We start from the raw sequence: 17342 nt of genomic DNA on the forward strand, positions 1-17342 counted from the left end.
GGGAAACAGGACAGAATTAAAGCAATGCATGCCTGGAACTTGTGAACAAGGTGTTCTGCACAGCAGTCACTTAGTCTGCGTTTGTTTTCCCCCAGTGAAGAAGCGATCACGTCATGAAGGAATACCAATGAACTGCTGTTTCACCTGGGAGTGGGGTTTGGGCAGTGGGAAGGGAGGTGAGGAGGTGACGAGAAGGAAGGAGCAGCTGTCCCTACAATTGCATACAAGGCATTGAAGGAAAAAGGGGGTGGGGTGACTGGAGATGGAGAATGAGGTTGCAGGTGTTATGGGAGGGGCTCAGCTCTCTGGAGGAAAAGGAAGGAATGGCATGCTCCCATCGGCTGATATCCCACATGTGCATCTCCTTCACAGCTGGGCCCAGTTGGGAGACTGGCAATTAGAAGCCATGTAATTTTATAAAGTGAAGCATGGGTAGGTAGGGTAGTTCTGGGGCACTTATTCACACAGCCACCAGTCAACCCACTCAGTGCTACCCCAGACATAAATCATCAATTGAAATGATGCACGTTCAACCCCTGAGGCCGTATCAGTAAAAAAAAACTGCAGATACTGGAAATCTAAAGCAGAAATTATTGAAAATACTCAGTAGGTCAGGCTGCATCTGTGGGAAGAGACCGGAAATACTCAGCAAGTTCTGACGAGGGTCTTTGACGTGAAATGTTAACTGTTTCTCTTCCCACAGATGTGGCTCAACCTACAGAGTGTGTCCAGCATTTCCTGTTTTTATATCACAAGTGACAATCTTGCATACTTCTAAGCTTGAAACCCTGGTCGCTGAAATGGCTTCAACTGCACTGTTAGAGTGCTGGGTGTAGGACAGGAAATAGATATTGAAATTCGTCCCAAAGCTGGCATCTTTTGGCTTCCATTCTATTGGCTGGAGGTCATTATGCAGCCCAACATGGAAACATTCAGCACGGATTTGTTGGCAACACAAGCGAGTCCGTTTGACTGGAGAAAGAATCATACAACTGTGGCTAATGCAAATCTGTCGCAATAAGCCAGCAGAGACAAGCTCAGAAGGCTGTAACACTTGCAACACCATTGGCCACCTTCAGTCACCTCTCCTCTTGTAGTGTACAGTTTATTCCACTGAGCTTCCTGCTGGAGTGGAGCTAATCTAGAGGACTAATGGAAACCTATTCAACCCATGTTTAACCAACCTAGGAAGGTATAAAGGGGAATGTCAGGGGTAAGTTTTTTTTTCCCCCCCACACAGAGAGTGGTGGGTGCATGGAACGCACTGCCTGCAGAGGTTGTGGGGGCAGATACATTAGGGACATTTAAGAGACTCTTAGATAGACACATGAATGATAGAAAAATAGGGGGCTATGTGGGATGGAAGGGTTAGATAGATCTTAGAGCAGGATAAAATGTTGGCACAACATTGTGGGCCGAAAGGCCTGTACTGTGCTGTAGTGTTCTATGTATGTCACTCCACTCCAGAACCAAGCTCACCCCAACCTCATTGTGTTGCAGTAGGCAAACAGTGCTTGCATATACATGTATTCAGAGGCCAAGCTCCAAGTCATTTCCACTCATTCACTGAAGCAGACAAGAGGATGACTCTTGTACTCAAAGTCCACAAAACCTAGGTCATTCCCCACTCTGCCCCTCCTGCACCATACTGCCATCCCACAACAAAATTCTACCTCAAGATCCCTTCCCATGGAGCAACCTCTCCATGAAGGGATGCATCAATGACTGCCTCGAGTGCTTGAAGATAAAGACTTCAAACTTGGCATAAAACAAATGGTTGACTGGGCAGCAATGATCCCTATCCTCCTGCACACTTCTGAGGCTTAGACCACTTACAGCAGGCATCTCAAGGTACTGGAGAGATACCATGCAAGGCATCTCTGCAAAATTCTCCAAATAAGTGAACTAAAGTCAGTGACCTCCCCCAGACCAACATTCCCAGTACTGAAACCTTAATTATACTCAGTCAGCTCCATGTCATTTGTATACTTGATATGAAGATAGCAGCACAAGCAGATGAGTTGGTAAAGATAATGTACGGGATACTGGCCTTCACCGAGTGGGGCATAGAATTCAAGAGCAGAGAGGCTATGGTACGGCTTTATAAAACATTAGTTAGGCCACAGCTGGAGAACTGTGGGCAGCTCTGACTGCGTCTGTCTAAAAGATTGACGTGATTGCAGTGGGGAGGGTGCAGAGGAGATTCACTGGGATGTTGTTTCAGATGGAATGTTTCAGTTGTAAGGAGAGAGTGGGTAGGCTGGGTTTGTTTACTTGGAGCAGAGGAGGCTGAGGGTGGGGGAGTGTTCCTAACAGAGGTAAACAAAATCATGAAGGACATAAACAGAGTAGATTTTGAGAAACTTATCCCATTGCAGAGAAATCAATAACCAGAAAGCACAGGTTTTAGGTAAGGGGATACATGGAAGGATTTTTCCCTCCCACCCAAAGGATTGATGGGTTTTGGCTGTGAGAAGTTATGGCTGAGAGAGAGAGAGAAAGGCAAGAACAAGGCATGATGTTCTGTTTTAATTAAATGTAGTAATGCATTTAAAAGTTTTGTTTTCACCTGAGTATATATTTTTCTTTTAATAGCTTTTTGAAAGCTAACGAGAAAGGACTTTGGTAACTTTGAAAAACCTTCACAACTTCAGCAGAAGTTGGGGAAGGGGCTTTGCCATCTGTCAAAGGTTTTCTCAGCTGCTTCGTTGCCAGAGCTTGTTCTGGCCCACCAACATGACCCAATTATGTTCATCAAAGTCCCGGTGTTGTCTCGCCATTGGCTCCAAAAGGTTTTCACCTTGCAAATTATTCTTCAGGGAAAGGCACAAGTTTAATTTGTGAGGATTAACCATCTCAGTGGCAAAACCTGCCCAGTGAAATTGGGACCATTTTTAAACTACTCAGTATCCTTAATTAGGCTGCAGCAGGGAGCATTCTGCGCAGTAATGAGTGGCTATTGTATCCTAGGTATATATGGGATCAACTGGGAGGTACGGGGGATTCACTGCAACGTTATAAGGACAATGGGGCTACAGCAATCACATGAGATACAGGACTCACTTGCACCAGAGTCAAGGGAGTTAAAAAGACATTGGGAATCCTTTCTATCACTAGCCGTGGTACAGAATATGAGCAGGGAGGTTATGCTGGAACTGTATACAATACTTAGTAGGCTACAGCTTGGGTACTGCACAGAGTTCTGGTTACCACATTACAACACAAATGTCATTGCACTGGAGAAGTTTACAAAGACGTTGCCAGGACTGGAGCTGTGAGGAAAGCTGAAAAAGACTGGGCTTGTTATCTTTGGAACAGAGGGAAGACTTACCTCAGACAGCGGCCAGATTTGAACCCGGGTCGCTGGCGCTGTAATAGCATTACGCTAACCGCTACATACTTGACCTTCTAGATGGAAGAAATTGTGGGTTCAGAAGGTGGTGCTGATGAAACCTTGATCATTTGCTGCTCTGGTACATAATACAGCCATGCTGTGCTTGTGGTGTAATGGTGCATGAATGTAGTGGTAGTGTGGGTACATTAGCACGGTGGTTGAAGTTTTGGACTAGCAGTCAGGGTTCTGGACCATCGATCTTGAGACACGAGTTCCAATCCCAGCACAGCAGCTGGGGGATTTAAATTCCAGTAATTCAATAAAATTGGGAAATAAAAGCTAGGTTCAGTAACAGCATCCAAAGAACTGCTACATTCTTGTAAACTCTCATCTGGTTTACAGATATCCTTCAGGGTGGGAAATATTTTGTCTTTCCCCATTCTGGCTGTGCACCCACTGATGTGGTTGACTTAGTTTGGGGTCCACTGGGGACAGATAGTAAATATTGACCATGCTGGTGAAGGCCACATCAGAGGCCTGGATAAAAAAAAGATGCACATTGTCAGACTGGCTTCAGTTCTGCGAGAGTCAATAATGAGAGATTTCACATTTGCAATCACCAAAGGTTGAAACAGCAAATGGGAAAAATAAATCTCTTTTCACGGAAACTGTAAATGGAAAACTGCCAGTCAGAGAGATACACAGGCTTTTTGGCCCGCCAAATTCACACCAACCATCAAGCACCCACTTTTACTATTCAAAGCGCAGATATTAGAGGCCTTATCTAACAGTAGACTCGCATCAATAATTCAAAGGTTCAGAATCAAGGAAATTATATTCAGTATATTGTGGTTTTGTGGGGGGTGGGGGGGAGGAAGAGGATTGGTGGGAAATAAGAGTTCTATATTCGATTGACTTCGTGTTTAGAGGACAAACTGTGTGGGAGCAATAACATGCACATATACTGTAACAACATTTCACAGGTTCAACATACTTTTCAAAGTACTTCACAGACAATTACATGCATTTCAAATGTGAGTATTTATTTAAAGGTTTACCACTAGGTCATATATCCATCCAAGCAGTAAGATAGAACAGAAAAATAGGAACAGGATTAGACCACTCAGCCCTTCTAGCCCTGCTCCAACATTCAATGCTATCAAAGCTGATCATCTGTCTCAATACCATATTCCCTCCCACTGCTTAGAAGTCCATTGCCTTCTTAAATATATTCAGTGACTTGGCCTCCACTACCTTCTGTGGTAGAGAATTCCACAGTTTCACTACCTCTGAGTGAAGCAATCTCTTGTTATCCTAGTCCTAAAGGTCTTTCCCCACATCCCAACAATGATATCTGGTGCTGACTGCATCCCCCACTCCCCCCAGCCATGGGAAATGCCCTCCCTACATCCAGGCTGTCAAGCCCTGTCACAATTTTGCATTAAGGCACATCAATGCATACCAATATCCTATGTGCACTGCAGACAACACCAGTGTCAGTTCTTAAAAACGGATTTGAACTAACAACTATTTCTGGAACAAATCAAAAGCAATCAATGTTGTGGAATCAAACAAAGGGATGGTGTGTAGTCCATATTTTTCATTAAAGATTAAAGGTTGCCAAGTGTCATTTTATACATATTAGGAGCAGAGAGGGTAGCTAGGGAAAGTGTAGTTCCATTCAAGGAAAAGGAGGGATTTTGTGTGTGGTGTCAGAGGAACTGGGTGAAATCCTTAATGAGTACTTTGCACTGGTATTCTCAAAGGAGAAGGACATGGATGATGGTGAGATTAGGGAGGAGTACAATGATACAAAGGCACGTATTTTGTGTTGTCTACAAATTGGATCCAAAATTGGCTTGGTCAGAGAAGACAGAGGTTTGTGGTTGAGGGGCATTTTTTCTAACTGGAGGAACACTACTGATCACAGACCTCAAGGATCAGTGCTGGAACCTCTGTTGTTTGTAACGTAGGTGATATGACTAGCAAGTCTGTACCCAACACAAAGTTTGGTGGAGTTGTGGATACTGAGCAAGGTCATCAAAGGATACATCAGGATATAGATCAGTTGGAAATCTGGGCAGAGAAATAGCAGATGGAACTTAATCTGGACAAGTGTGAGGTGTTGCATTTTGAGAGGTGAAATGTAAGAGGAAACTATGCAGTAAATGGCAGGACCCTAAGCAGCACTGATGTCCAGTGGAATCTTGGGATGCAACTCTATAGCTCCCTGAAAGCAGCAACACAAGTGGATAGAGTGATAAAGGAGGTGGTGTATGGGATGCTTCCCTTCATCGGTCAGGGCACTGAGTACGAAAGTTGGCAAGTCATGTTGCAGCTGTATAAAACTTTGGCTAGCCACATATGGGTATTGTGTGCATTTCTGGTCACCACACTATAGGAAAGATGTGGAGGCTTTGAAGAGGGTGCAGAAGAGGTTCACCAGGATGATGTCTGGATTGGACTAAATTACCTACAAGGAAAAGTTGGACAAACTTGAGTTGTTTTCTCTGGAGTGTCAGAGGCAAAGGGGTGACCTATAGGAATATATAAAATTATGAAAGGCATAGATAGTGTAGATAGTTAAGAGTCTTATCACCACGGTGGAAATGTCGAATACTAGAGGGCACAGGTTTAAGGTGAGAGGGGGAAAGTTGAAAGGAGATTTGCGAGGCAAGTTTTTTTTAAAAACACAGAAAGTGGTAGGTGCCTGGAATATACCACCAGGTGAGGTGGTAGAAGCAGATATAACAGCAATGTTTAAGAGGCATTCAGACAAGACACAATGAACGGCAGGGATATGACAGATGGGAGTAGTTTAGATTGGCATCATGGTTGGCATAGATATGGTGGGCCAAAGGGCCTATTCCTGTGCTATACTGTTCTGTGTTCTATTTTCCAGGTGCCGATCAAGGGTTTTGAGTTTAGGAACAGCAGTGAATGGAACGCTACCTCTTACTGTGGTCTCTAAATAACCATTTATTAGATGTAAAGTTATACAGGTCTGGCTGCTTGTTGGCCTAATTCTTCATTACAGCTGAGGTCAAACATTTGCATTAGGCTGTTGCATGTGCCATTTCCCAGAAATCATACGACTCCCTCGGGTTCACTTAAACCTAAGTGGCTGTTGTGTAATTCAGTCGGACATGTGGATGATCTCACCTCTTCGCAGCACACACAATGGACAATCCAATGCCGTTGGCAAACGCATGGAAAACAGCTGGATAACTTACTGGCCCAGCTGAAAATATCAACTTCAGTTCAAGCAGGCATTGATGCCAGAGTGTAAAATCACCCAGGGCACTTAACTGTGTACACAGTCAAAGCTGCAGCAAGTTCTCCTCATTGCTATTAAGCAAAGTTTGGAAGCTGAATAAACTACTGAATTGTTCCAGCACAGAGACCAACATTCGGCCCATCGAGTCTCTGCCAGTTTCTTGCACAGCAATGCAATCAGTCCATTCCTCTTGGCCCTGCAAATTATTCCCTCTCAAATGCCTTTCCAATTGTGTTTTGATGCTCCTTACTGACTCCTTTCTACAAACTCTAAAGGAAATTTCAGATCATCATTGCCTTGCATCTTCCTTACATCCCCCTAGAAATCTTTTCAATCATGTGTCCCTGGTTACAGAGCCACCTGTCAATGGGAACAGCTTCCCCCCACCTGAACCAGACATGACCTGGTAAACTGGCATCACACCTCCTCTCAACCTTCTTTGATCCAAGGAGAAGAACCCCAGACAGTGAGCAACTGGTTTTCTCTCATTCCTAATTATGAAGAAGGGCCTTCAATCTGAAATAGTTTCCCTTTCCATAGATGCTGCCTGACCTGTTAAGATTTTCCAGCACTCTGCAGGCAGATAGGATTGCTTTAGATTGGCATCATGGTCGGTGCAGGCATGATGGACTTAAGGGCCCGTTCCTGTACTGTTCTATGCTCATTCTCTGTTTTATATCAAAGAAAATTCAGAAAGGGCATGAATGATGGTCAATGTTGGCAATTGAATAAATAATTTGGGGGAAAAATACAAAATATACTTGGAGTACACTCTTGACTTCAAAAACTGGATCTTCTCAGAAAACCCACTATATCCCCATGTCTAATTGCCTTTCAGTGCAAGGGGGAAGTGAATGGGGTCCTGCTTCTGGGCAAATTAATGGCCTCTTGAAAATGGAGGCTTCTGGGAAGTTACTGCGTTATCCTCAGGCAGAGGAAGGAGTTTCTGCAGAGTTTTCCTGAATTCCTACAAGGTTTCTCCACCTCTCCAAGAGAATACGAGTGAGGGCAGGTTGGAGTGCGTAGGCATCAGACAGAAGTGGGTAACTGTGGAAGCCACAGTGACTGTATAAAACAGGGAGAGCAGACACAAGAAACTGCAGAGAGTTGTGGACACAGCCCAGCACATCATGGAAATCAGCCTCCCCTCCATGGACTCTGTCTATACCTCTCACTGCCTTGGTGAAGCAGCCAGCATAATCAAAGACCCCACCCACCCAGGTCATTCTCTCTTCTCCCCTCTCCCATCAGGCAGAAGATACAGGAGCCCGAGGGCACACACCACCAGGCTCAAGGACAGCTTCTATCCCACTGTGATAAGACTATTGAACAGTTTCCTTATACGATGAGATGAACTCTTGACCTCACAATCTACCTCCTTATGACCTTGCACCTTATTGTCTGCCTGCAATGCACTTCCCTGTAGCTATGATGCTTTACTCTGTATTGTTATTGTTTTTACCCTGTACTACCTCAATGCACTGTGTAATGAATTGATCTGTACAAACTGTATGCAAGACAAGTTTTTCACTGTACCTCAGTACAAGTGACAATAATAAAACCAATACAAGAAACAGGAGCAGGAGTAGGCCATTTAGCTACATCTGCCTACTCTGCCACATAATAAAATTGAGGTTGATCTTTTACCTCAGCAGCACTACACTGCACTAACCCCGTAATTCCGCAATTGCTTTAACATCATAAAGTCCATCACCTCCATCTTGATTAGGCGCAATGAGCAAGGATCTACAGCTCCCCGGATAGAGAATTCCAAAGATCAACCACCCTCTCTGGTTGAAAACAGTTCCTCCCCCAGTCCTGAAAGGATGATTAATTTTTTTTTTGAGATGATGACCCCAGTTCTAGACACGCCATTCAAGGGAATCATCCCTGTACCTCGCTTGTCAAGCCTCACAAGAATTTTGTACCCTTCATTCAGATCACCTCTCATTCTCTTAAACTCTAAGGAATAAAGGCCTCCTTTAGACATTTTGCGAGCTTGGGTGTTCTAAACAGAAACAAGTCACCACGGATAGAAGAACCTCTTCCAGAACCCTACCAGTACAGAGAGCACAGTACTGCATGATCATCTGCATACACTTGCAACCTTTCACCCAGTGACTGAACAGACACATCCAGAACACATAGAACATAGAACAGTATAGCACAGAACGGGCCCTTCGGCCCACAATGTTGTGCCGACATAGCTAATCCCTCCTACCTACAGGATGCCCATAACCCTCCATTTTCCCCCATTCATGTGGTCATCCAAGCCCCTCTTAAAATCCCCCAATGAATTTGCCTCCACCACCCTCACCAGGCCAAATTGCTTGTCAGGCAACACATACACTTCTGTTTCAGAAACTAATTCTCCAATCCCTTAAAGCTGGCTGATTTCAACTCCACTGAAGTAACCATAATAGAATTGGTCCCTGATCATATCTTTCTGCATCTTTACCAATGCACCATAGAAAGCATCCTATCCAGATTTATCATGGCTTGGTATGGCAACTGTTCTGCCTGAGACCTCAAGAAACTGCAGGGAGTTGGGGACACAGCTCAGCACATCTTGAAAACCAGCCTCCCCTCCATGGGCTCTGTCTACACCTTTCACTGCCGCCGTAGAGCATCCAGCATAATCAATGAACCCTTGCACTTCTGACATTCTCTCTTCTCCCTCTCCCATCAGGTAGAAGACAAAAAAGCTGAGAACACGTACCACCAGGTTCAAGGACAGCTTCTATCCCGCTGTTATAAGACTATTGAACGGACCTCTTCTATGATAAGATGGACTCTTGACTTCACAATCTACCTCATTATGGCCTTGCACCTTATTGTCTGCCTGCACTGCACTTTTTCTGTAGCTGTAAAACTTTATTCTGCATTGCCATTGCTTTTCCTTTGTACTACCTCAATGCACTGATGTAATGAAATGATCTGTATGGATGGCATGCAAAACAAAGTTTTTCACTGTACCTCCGTACATGTGACAATAAAATACCAACATAAAGACTAGCATTTCCACAGAATTAAAACAGAATATACTGGAAATACTCAGCAAGTCAGGTAGCATCTGTGAAGAGAGAAACACAGTTAAATGTTTCTCAGGTTCAGATCGTGTTTGACTTGCTGAGTACATCCAGCATTTTATTTTAATTTAGAATTTCCAATGTGTACAATCATTTGGTTTCTGATTGCACTGGCTACATCACCCCAGAGTGCTATACAACCAATGAAATACATGCGATTTGTAGTCACAATTGTCACATATGAAATATGGTAGAAAAGTGGCCTGCGACCAGATCACACAAATGCCAAAATGATGAAACCAGATAACCAGCTTTAGCTATGTTGATTGAGACAGTTAAATGGGCTAATACACTGGGGAGAATTCTGCTCTTTTCAAGATGGTGCACAGGATCTTTAACATTGAGAGTAGGCAAACTTTAGAGAAGAGTGCACAAGCCCTCCCCAGATTATGGACATTATGAATACATAATGCCCGTTATGTGAATTGTGGCCGTAATCGTAATCTTATTTCAGTGGAGTTGAAATCAGCCAGCTTTAAAAGGATTGGAAGAATTAGTTTCTGAAACAGAAGGGTACATGTTCTGGATGTATCTGTTCAGTCAACAGGTGAACTATGGACAGCCTGTACATACAATCAAGTGCTTGTGAGACCAGCAGGATGAGTGGGGATGAACTAGAGGGCTGCTGGAAGCATCCTCATGCCGGGTGGGAATGGGGCATTTCCGTGCGCCTTATCACCTCGCCCCGAGAATCAGGGGCTGGGTGGAGCCGAGTAGAACGGGGAGCGCTCAGTGGACTGGCTCACTCTCAGCGAGGCCAGCTGGCGGCCGTTCTTCCCACACCTGCTCGCTCTCCCATCACAGCTGCTTCTGTTCATTTCCGACCTACGAATGTTGCGGGTTACAAACAGTTCTCAGGAATGGATCCCCGTTGTAACCCCATTAATCCGATTTGCCTCTACAGCAGGCACTTTAAACTATTTCAGATTATTCAGGTGGTCGTTTCGATAAGTGGCTTCCAACAGCTAAGCTTCAAATCCTCTCCCCATTGAGTTATGTAATACTTGCAATTTTGACAATGCTGAAAAACACACAACAGCAATGAGTGCACCAATTCATTTTACGAGCTCGCTAATCACCTCCATGCTAAAAGGCAGACAGACAAAGCAATAATAAAAACAATTTCCTACCATGAAGATATAATTCAATTCACAGCGCATTCCCAGTTCAATTCCCTGAGAGTTTATAATCGAGCAGAAGAGAATTGGGCTCCAGGGCAAATAACCTCACTACAGCAACAAAATGGAGCAAATTAAAAAACATCAGCTGGTATTAAGTTTTAAAATTTCCAAGCAGGAATTCCCACGTTGTTCTCTCAGGCAACTAGCAGTAATTACTAGTGCTTGTCCGGTTCACGTGACTGGTTTCTAGAGAGCCTTCGGCTCCACAGTTCATGCAGCAATAAGTGCAGGCCTGTCGCAGGAAGCGAGCTTCCTCTTTGGCATGAAGAATGATGGCAAGTCACGGTTTATTGGAACGAATTGGCCATGACACAGCCCAAAGAGATTGCGTGATACGACACTTGACCGAGTGCATCTGACCACACCGCAAACCTGTGATGCAGTGCCAAGCATTCATTGCCAAATTAGCCAGTTACACAAACAGAACCCCGTGATGTTTTATTTATGCAACGGCTGACTGGTCGAGGGCTTACGTCACCAACAAAGATATAAAAATATAATAGTTTCCTTTAGCCTTTGAGCCGATGGCACATTGGGGGCTGGCTTTCTTTTAAACTACTCTTTGAAGAGATGTGGATGCCACTGACAGTCATCATTTAACCCCAATTGTCCCAATGAAGAGTTAATTACATTGGAAGTTCTAGAATCACAGAGTCCTGTCCAGCCAAGGTTAGATCCTAAAATACAATAATGAACCTTGTGTCACAATCTAGGCATCATCGTGCTAACTTATTCATTTGATTTCTAGATTTAACTATGTGTTTATATTTCCCATCCGTTTAGGTGGAATTTAAACTTAAATCTCCAGGTCATTAACTGAAAAGCAGCAGTCTGCATATGCTGGACACTGGAAATAAAAACTGAAAGTGCGAGAAATACTCAGCAGGTTAGGCAGTACCTGTGGAGAGAGAAACAGAGTTGATGTTTCAAGAGAATGACTTTTCTTCCAAACGGGTCCTGCCAAACTGGAAAGGCTGGTTATCTGAAATAGTTGAATTCAGTGCCAAGACTCGAGAACTGGAAAACGAGGCATTATTCCTCAAAGCTTATTGTTGGGTTTCATTGAAACAGTGCAGGAGTCAAAAGACAGAGGTCAGAGTGGGAGTGAAATGCAGAATTCAAGTGATGGCTGCACTTTCATGGAATGAATGGAGACACTCTGCAAAGCAGTCACTCGAGTTCAAATGAGTCATTGCCTCCTACTTGCCAATTCTCCATCCCACTTCCACCCGTCTTTGATCTCCTACACTCTCTCAGTGAAGTCCAATGTAAACTTGAGGAGCAGCATCTCAACGCCCAGCCAGGCATGTTATACAGCTGTCATTAAATTCAATAATCAGATAACTTGTCTTTCCCGATGCATCAGGACTGACCAGTTCTGAAGAAACCTCGTCAACCTGAAACACCAACTCTGCTTCTCCCTCCACAGATGCTACCTGACCGGCATTGTCTGTTTTCTCCAAATTGGTAATCAAGGCTGCTGTGTACTTGCTCAGTCCCTCAACCACCCAGCCACCACAACTGAGTGTGTATACCAGAGGACCTGTAGCTGCTGGCAACCGAGGAACTTTTATACGAGGACAGTTAAAAGCATGTGCTGACTTCAATGTGCGTTACCAGGCAGAACAGCAGCAGGGCAAGTCTGCGAGCTGGCCAAGGAACAGTCGGATTTACTCAGCACCGACTTCCCTCACTCTGATCAGTGAGAATGGAAAAGAATTCTATTTTTCAGATGTTGAGATCTTTTGCAATCCCTCACCAGGTCAACTTACTCGTCTGGCAACATCAATCATGGACCAGAGTCATATTCTCTCCTCAGGCAACAACTGACCCCGTGGACACCAGGTACGATTGACCTGAACCCACTCTCAGTGCTGCTCGAAGGACAAGCAACATCCAGGTTTCAACCTGGCCCACTGACAGCCAAATATCTCACTCCGGCAGTGATTCAGGGTTAGGGGATTTGAAGTGTTCTTGTGTCAAGGTTGTATGCAGTTAAACTGCACACTGAACTACCACTGCACCGACTACATAGGGAAACAGGATTAAAATTACGAGGATTGAGATATCAGCGATAATTATGGATAAGTACTTCAAATATCCCTGCAAAGTGCGATGCCCCCAACGCAACAATGCCCATAATAGGATCAGACAAAGGAAGTGCTATCTCATGAGTATCTTGGGTCTGTACACTGACTGGTTTCTCAGCATAACCAACTAGTTTAACTATACCTGAGGCAACAGCAAAGAGTGCTAGGTTATTCAATGATGTACATTTTTGCAAGGGCAAAGAGATTTAGTCTATACCACTGTTTGCGTAATTGAAATGGCGAGAACTCTACTGTTAGAATGACGTGATGAATTCAAATGTGAGAGAATGTGTTCCAACCACAGGCAGGGCGCAATGAACACTTGCACCCGCTCTCGCCCCCTCTCCACGTACACATCACTGGCAGTCCAGCGCATTTTTTCCACTGAATCTTGCAGAATGCACAAATGAAACGCACCAAATCTGGGACTGGAAGTTGTGGGTGGGGAGAGGGAAGGGCTAGTAGCCATGGAACTGATCAGGGGCATGACTGGTGGTGGGGGTAGCCTGTGTGTGTGTGTGTGTGTGTGTGTGTGTGTGTGTGTGTGTGTGTGTGTGTGTGTGTGTGTGTGTGGCGACAGGGAGAGATGACAGGGCTTTTGAGAGTGAGTTACAAAAAATTGAAGGAAACCTTCTTGGCTCAGGTTCCCAGTGATGCAACAGCATTGCGGAAAGGCAGAGCTTCCCTGGACAACATAACCCAACTACCGTCAACACACCATTGACGACATTGTTGTGTATGCAACTGATGCAGACTCCTCAGCAGACACCCAGGGTGACTCACTAACATAAGTGTTCCGTTGAATCTCTGGAGTGGTGTGATTCAGCTCAAAACTTGTCACCATCATTCCCCATTCCAGAGAGAAGCAATATTTGAACACACATTCCTGAAAAGGGGTTAAATGTCTGAATTTCTCGACTAACATCTCGGACAAGGCAGTCCAGTACTACATAGGAATACTGGCCACAGTTTATATAAAAAAAACAATTGGCTGTGGTGAAAGGAACATTAATACCACCATATAAATATGTCTTTATTCAGTACTGCTGGAACTGAGACCTAATCCCTTGAATGTTTGAATTAAGAATAGGAGTGCTCTAACGTAAAGAATTTACATAGAGGTTGAGCAGAATGGAAATATGATGATAGATTCTGATAACGTTGGGCAGTCACATTACAGTTTCCTCTTGCAGCAACACTCTTGGTTCATCACTTTGTTTTGAAGTAACACCAAGCTGCAGGTACCACATAAAATTTATGTTTCATTTAAATCCCCGGTCAACTCAAATGATAGTAACACAAGGGCATCACATGAACTCTTCAGCAATGAGACACGCTACAGTCATTACACGAGGCTTAACAGATTTGTAGCTAGAAAATGGCATATTATCAGGTCAAGCACAACCTTAGTTACCCACATTAAAAAAACTGACACAAATACACAAACACACAGTCTAGATGCTTAGATTAAGCCCATGCAACAAAATACCAAGCAGACAATGTCTAATCCTGCACTCAGTTATGTTAAAAGATCGATATAATAGTTGCATTCTCTTGGGGTCATGGCTTCAAAGTCCATAGGTACAGTGTTGCTGGAAGTGCCCTCATTTGGAAGGAAAATGAAGTCAAGACATTACGTAACTGCTCCTAACAGGAGCTGTGTGCATGTCTGACACAGAAATGGTTTATGCAGGTTGGCGAATCTGGGATTAGAGAAAACACAGTGTAAAAGGTTTGAGTCATGTCTTTCAGAATCAAGTTTAGGAAACACTCCTACATGGAAGGGGTGGTAGAGATTTAGAATGCTCTTCCACCAATGACCTGGATTTACTGCTAGTGGCTGATGACTATATTATCCAGAAGTTATTTAGGGACTTGGAGGAACAGGTAGATCTGCTGAGTTAGGTCACAGATTAGCTGTGATCACATCAATGACAGAGGCTAATCAGCCTCCTGAAACCTTTGTTCTTATTTCAGCCAGACATTACATTTTCAGGCGGCTCTCGAGACAGATTGTGCAATACCTCTAGTTCCCACACTACTGTAGTGGGAGGTTCTAGTTATGTGACCATGCTTGCTGATGTTGCAAAGACTGGGCATTAGCAAGTTGCAAAGAGCACACAAATTCTGTCAAGGGGCAGGCAGGATACGAGTGGGCAAAAAGAGGGCAAATAAAGCATAATGAAGGGAACTGAGGGGTATTCACTTTGGTAAGAATAGAATAGTAAATTACAGTAAGTAATTAAAGCCATTGGAACTTTGGTCTTTATTGCAAGCAGGATGGGGTACAAGTGTTACAACCACACAGAGCTATGGTGAGGCCACATGTCGAGTATTACGCACTATTCTGCTGGCATTAAAAAACGTACGTACTTCAGAGGCATGAAAAGGCTCACAAGATTTAATTCCTAGGATGACAAAACAATTAAGTAGAATTCTCCGAAGTTCAGAAGAACGAGAAATAATACTTAAACATACAAAATGGTGAGTGGGTTTGACAGTGTAGTTGCTGCAAGGACGTTTCCCCTAGCAGACTAGACTGCTGCATGATCTCAGGATGAAGAATGAGCCACTTTTACTGAGATGAGGAGGCTCGTGTATCTTTGGAATTTTCTACCCAGAGAGCCGTGGAGGTCAAGTCAGTGCAAATTCAAACCCAAGTTTGATTTTTCGACTGCGGAGAAGCCGAGGTATATGGGAAACAGGCAGTAGAGCGAAGTAGAGGCCACCATCAGTTGAGCTGTGTTCTTATTGAATAACGGAATAAGCTGGGCAGGCCGAATGGCCTATCCCTGCTTGCATTTCTTATGGGATTGAGACCAAATGGGTAGACAATGGAAAAAAAGAGCAACTAGCAGGAAGGAGATTTCTTGCAGCTGGAAAGGAGCTGAGTAATTTATGTTCTGTGTGTTGTCCAAATTTACATGCCTGTGATGCTGCTGCAAGCAAGCTTTTCAGTGTATCTGTACCTCACCGTACTAGTGAATATGACAATAAACTCAACTTGACTTGGCTCACCAGCACTACCCTCTTTCTCTGGATATGCACCACAACATAAAACAAAACTGGGATAAATCATCAGTTTACAAATGCAGGAGCATCACATATTGGGGAAAAACGAGCAATAGATGAACAGGTTGCTACTTACCAAGGGCTCTCCAACATTCAGGATTTTACATTGCTTCACGTCCAAGTGTGATGGAAGACCTGTAAGGGAGAGAGAACAGACGGTAAAGGTCCCAAAGAAACATTATGCTGTGTGTTACATGTAGAAATCTATCTTTTTGAATTAAAGATTGATTGGAATAATTAATTCCAAATAAATGCAGTACAAGGAACCAGATTCACTGTTGCTGACGTCCTGCTGGGTCTTATTACATTCATAACCAGTGAGTGGTGTGGGGTAGGATGGGTGGGGAAATGGTTGGGGTAGCAACTGAGGCTTGGAGCTTTGACGAACTTTAATTACACGGCAAGCAGGCACTGCCAGGAGTGAACACAGATTCTGTTCTGAGAGTAATAGATCCTTCCCGAGGTCAATCCTGGTTGAGTTGGCCCCTCTCTGCCGGCCATTCAGGGAAACACTGCCTGCTCCAGTCTCTCCAATCATCCCTGCAAACAACCCACCAATAACAAAGGAGCTGCAGCCATCCTTGTCTCTAGTCAGTATTGCTTCCTTTTTTAATTCTACAGATGTACAGTGGAAAGCATTCTGACTGGTTGCATCACGGCCTGGTGTGGAAACTCCAATGCACAGGAATACAAGAGTTCCATCCCAGGTACAGCTCTCCACACCATCGAGGCCATCTGCAAGAGGCAATGTCTCAGGAAGGCAGCATCCATCGTCAGGGACCCCCACCATCCGGGCCATGCCCTCTTCTCGATGCTGCCGTCAGGCAGGAGGTACAGGAGCCTGAAGACCCACACCTCCGGGTTCAGCAACAGCTTTTCCCCCACTGCCATCAGGTTCTTAAACTCACCTGAAAATCCTTAACTCTACCTTGGACTGTATGATTTTCTCCCCACTCTCTCTCAACAACCACTAGTGTTATGTTGATCTTGCACGTGTGCAAGTTAGGTATAATTTATGTTAATTTAAGTTTATGGTAACTTATGTCTGACCTCATCTTGTACTGTGCCGCTGCTGCAAAAAGCTAATTTTCATGGCATTTATACCCTGTGTACCTATGCCAATGACAACAATAAACTTGAACACACCCGTTCAGTTCGCCCACCACTTGTCACTGGTGAGTTACCACTGGGATGAAGCACATGAGAGAGCATGCAGTAAGGGTACACTCAGAGCCAGCAAAGGGTACACTGGGTGATGTCAGTGCATTTTTGCTACTATCCCAGTTCTTAAGAATATAG

General features: G+C 44.2%; 1 protein-coding gene across 7 annotated transcripts in view; it reads right to left on the bottom strand.

The window, feature by feature from the left end:
* The window catches only part of LOC127574818 (tyrosine-protein kinase Fyn), a 198771-nt gene that overhangs the window by 105670 nt on the left and 75759 nt on the right, over nt 1-17342 (bottom strand). For 5 of the 7 annotated variants that reach the window (XM_052024208.1, XM_052024209.1, XM_052024201.1 and 2 more), the window contains exon 2: nt 16120-16178. The gene's annotated coding sequence lies outside the window, so the exon portion shown is untranslated. Of the gene's footprint in view, nt 1-10830; nt 11099-16119; nt 16179-17342 lie in introns of those variants that run through there. The other 2 variants (XM_052024206.1, XM_052024204.1) reach the window with 1 other exon arrangement.

Source organism: Pristis pectinata, chromosome 10 (genome assembly GCF_009764475.1).
Source record: "Pristis pectinata isolate sPriPec2 chromosome 10, sPriPec2.1.pri, whole genome shotgun sequence".
NCBI lineage: Eukaryota > Metazoa > Chordata > Chondrichthyes > Rhinopristiformes > Pristidae > Pristis > Pristis pectinata.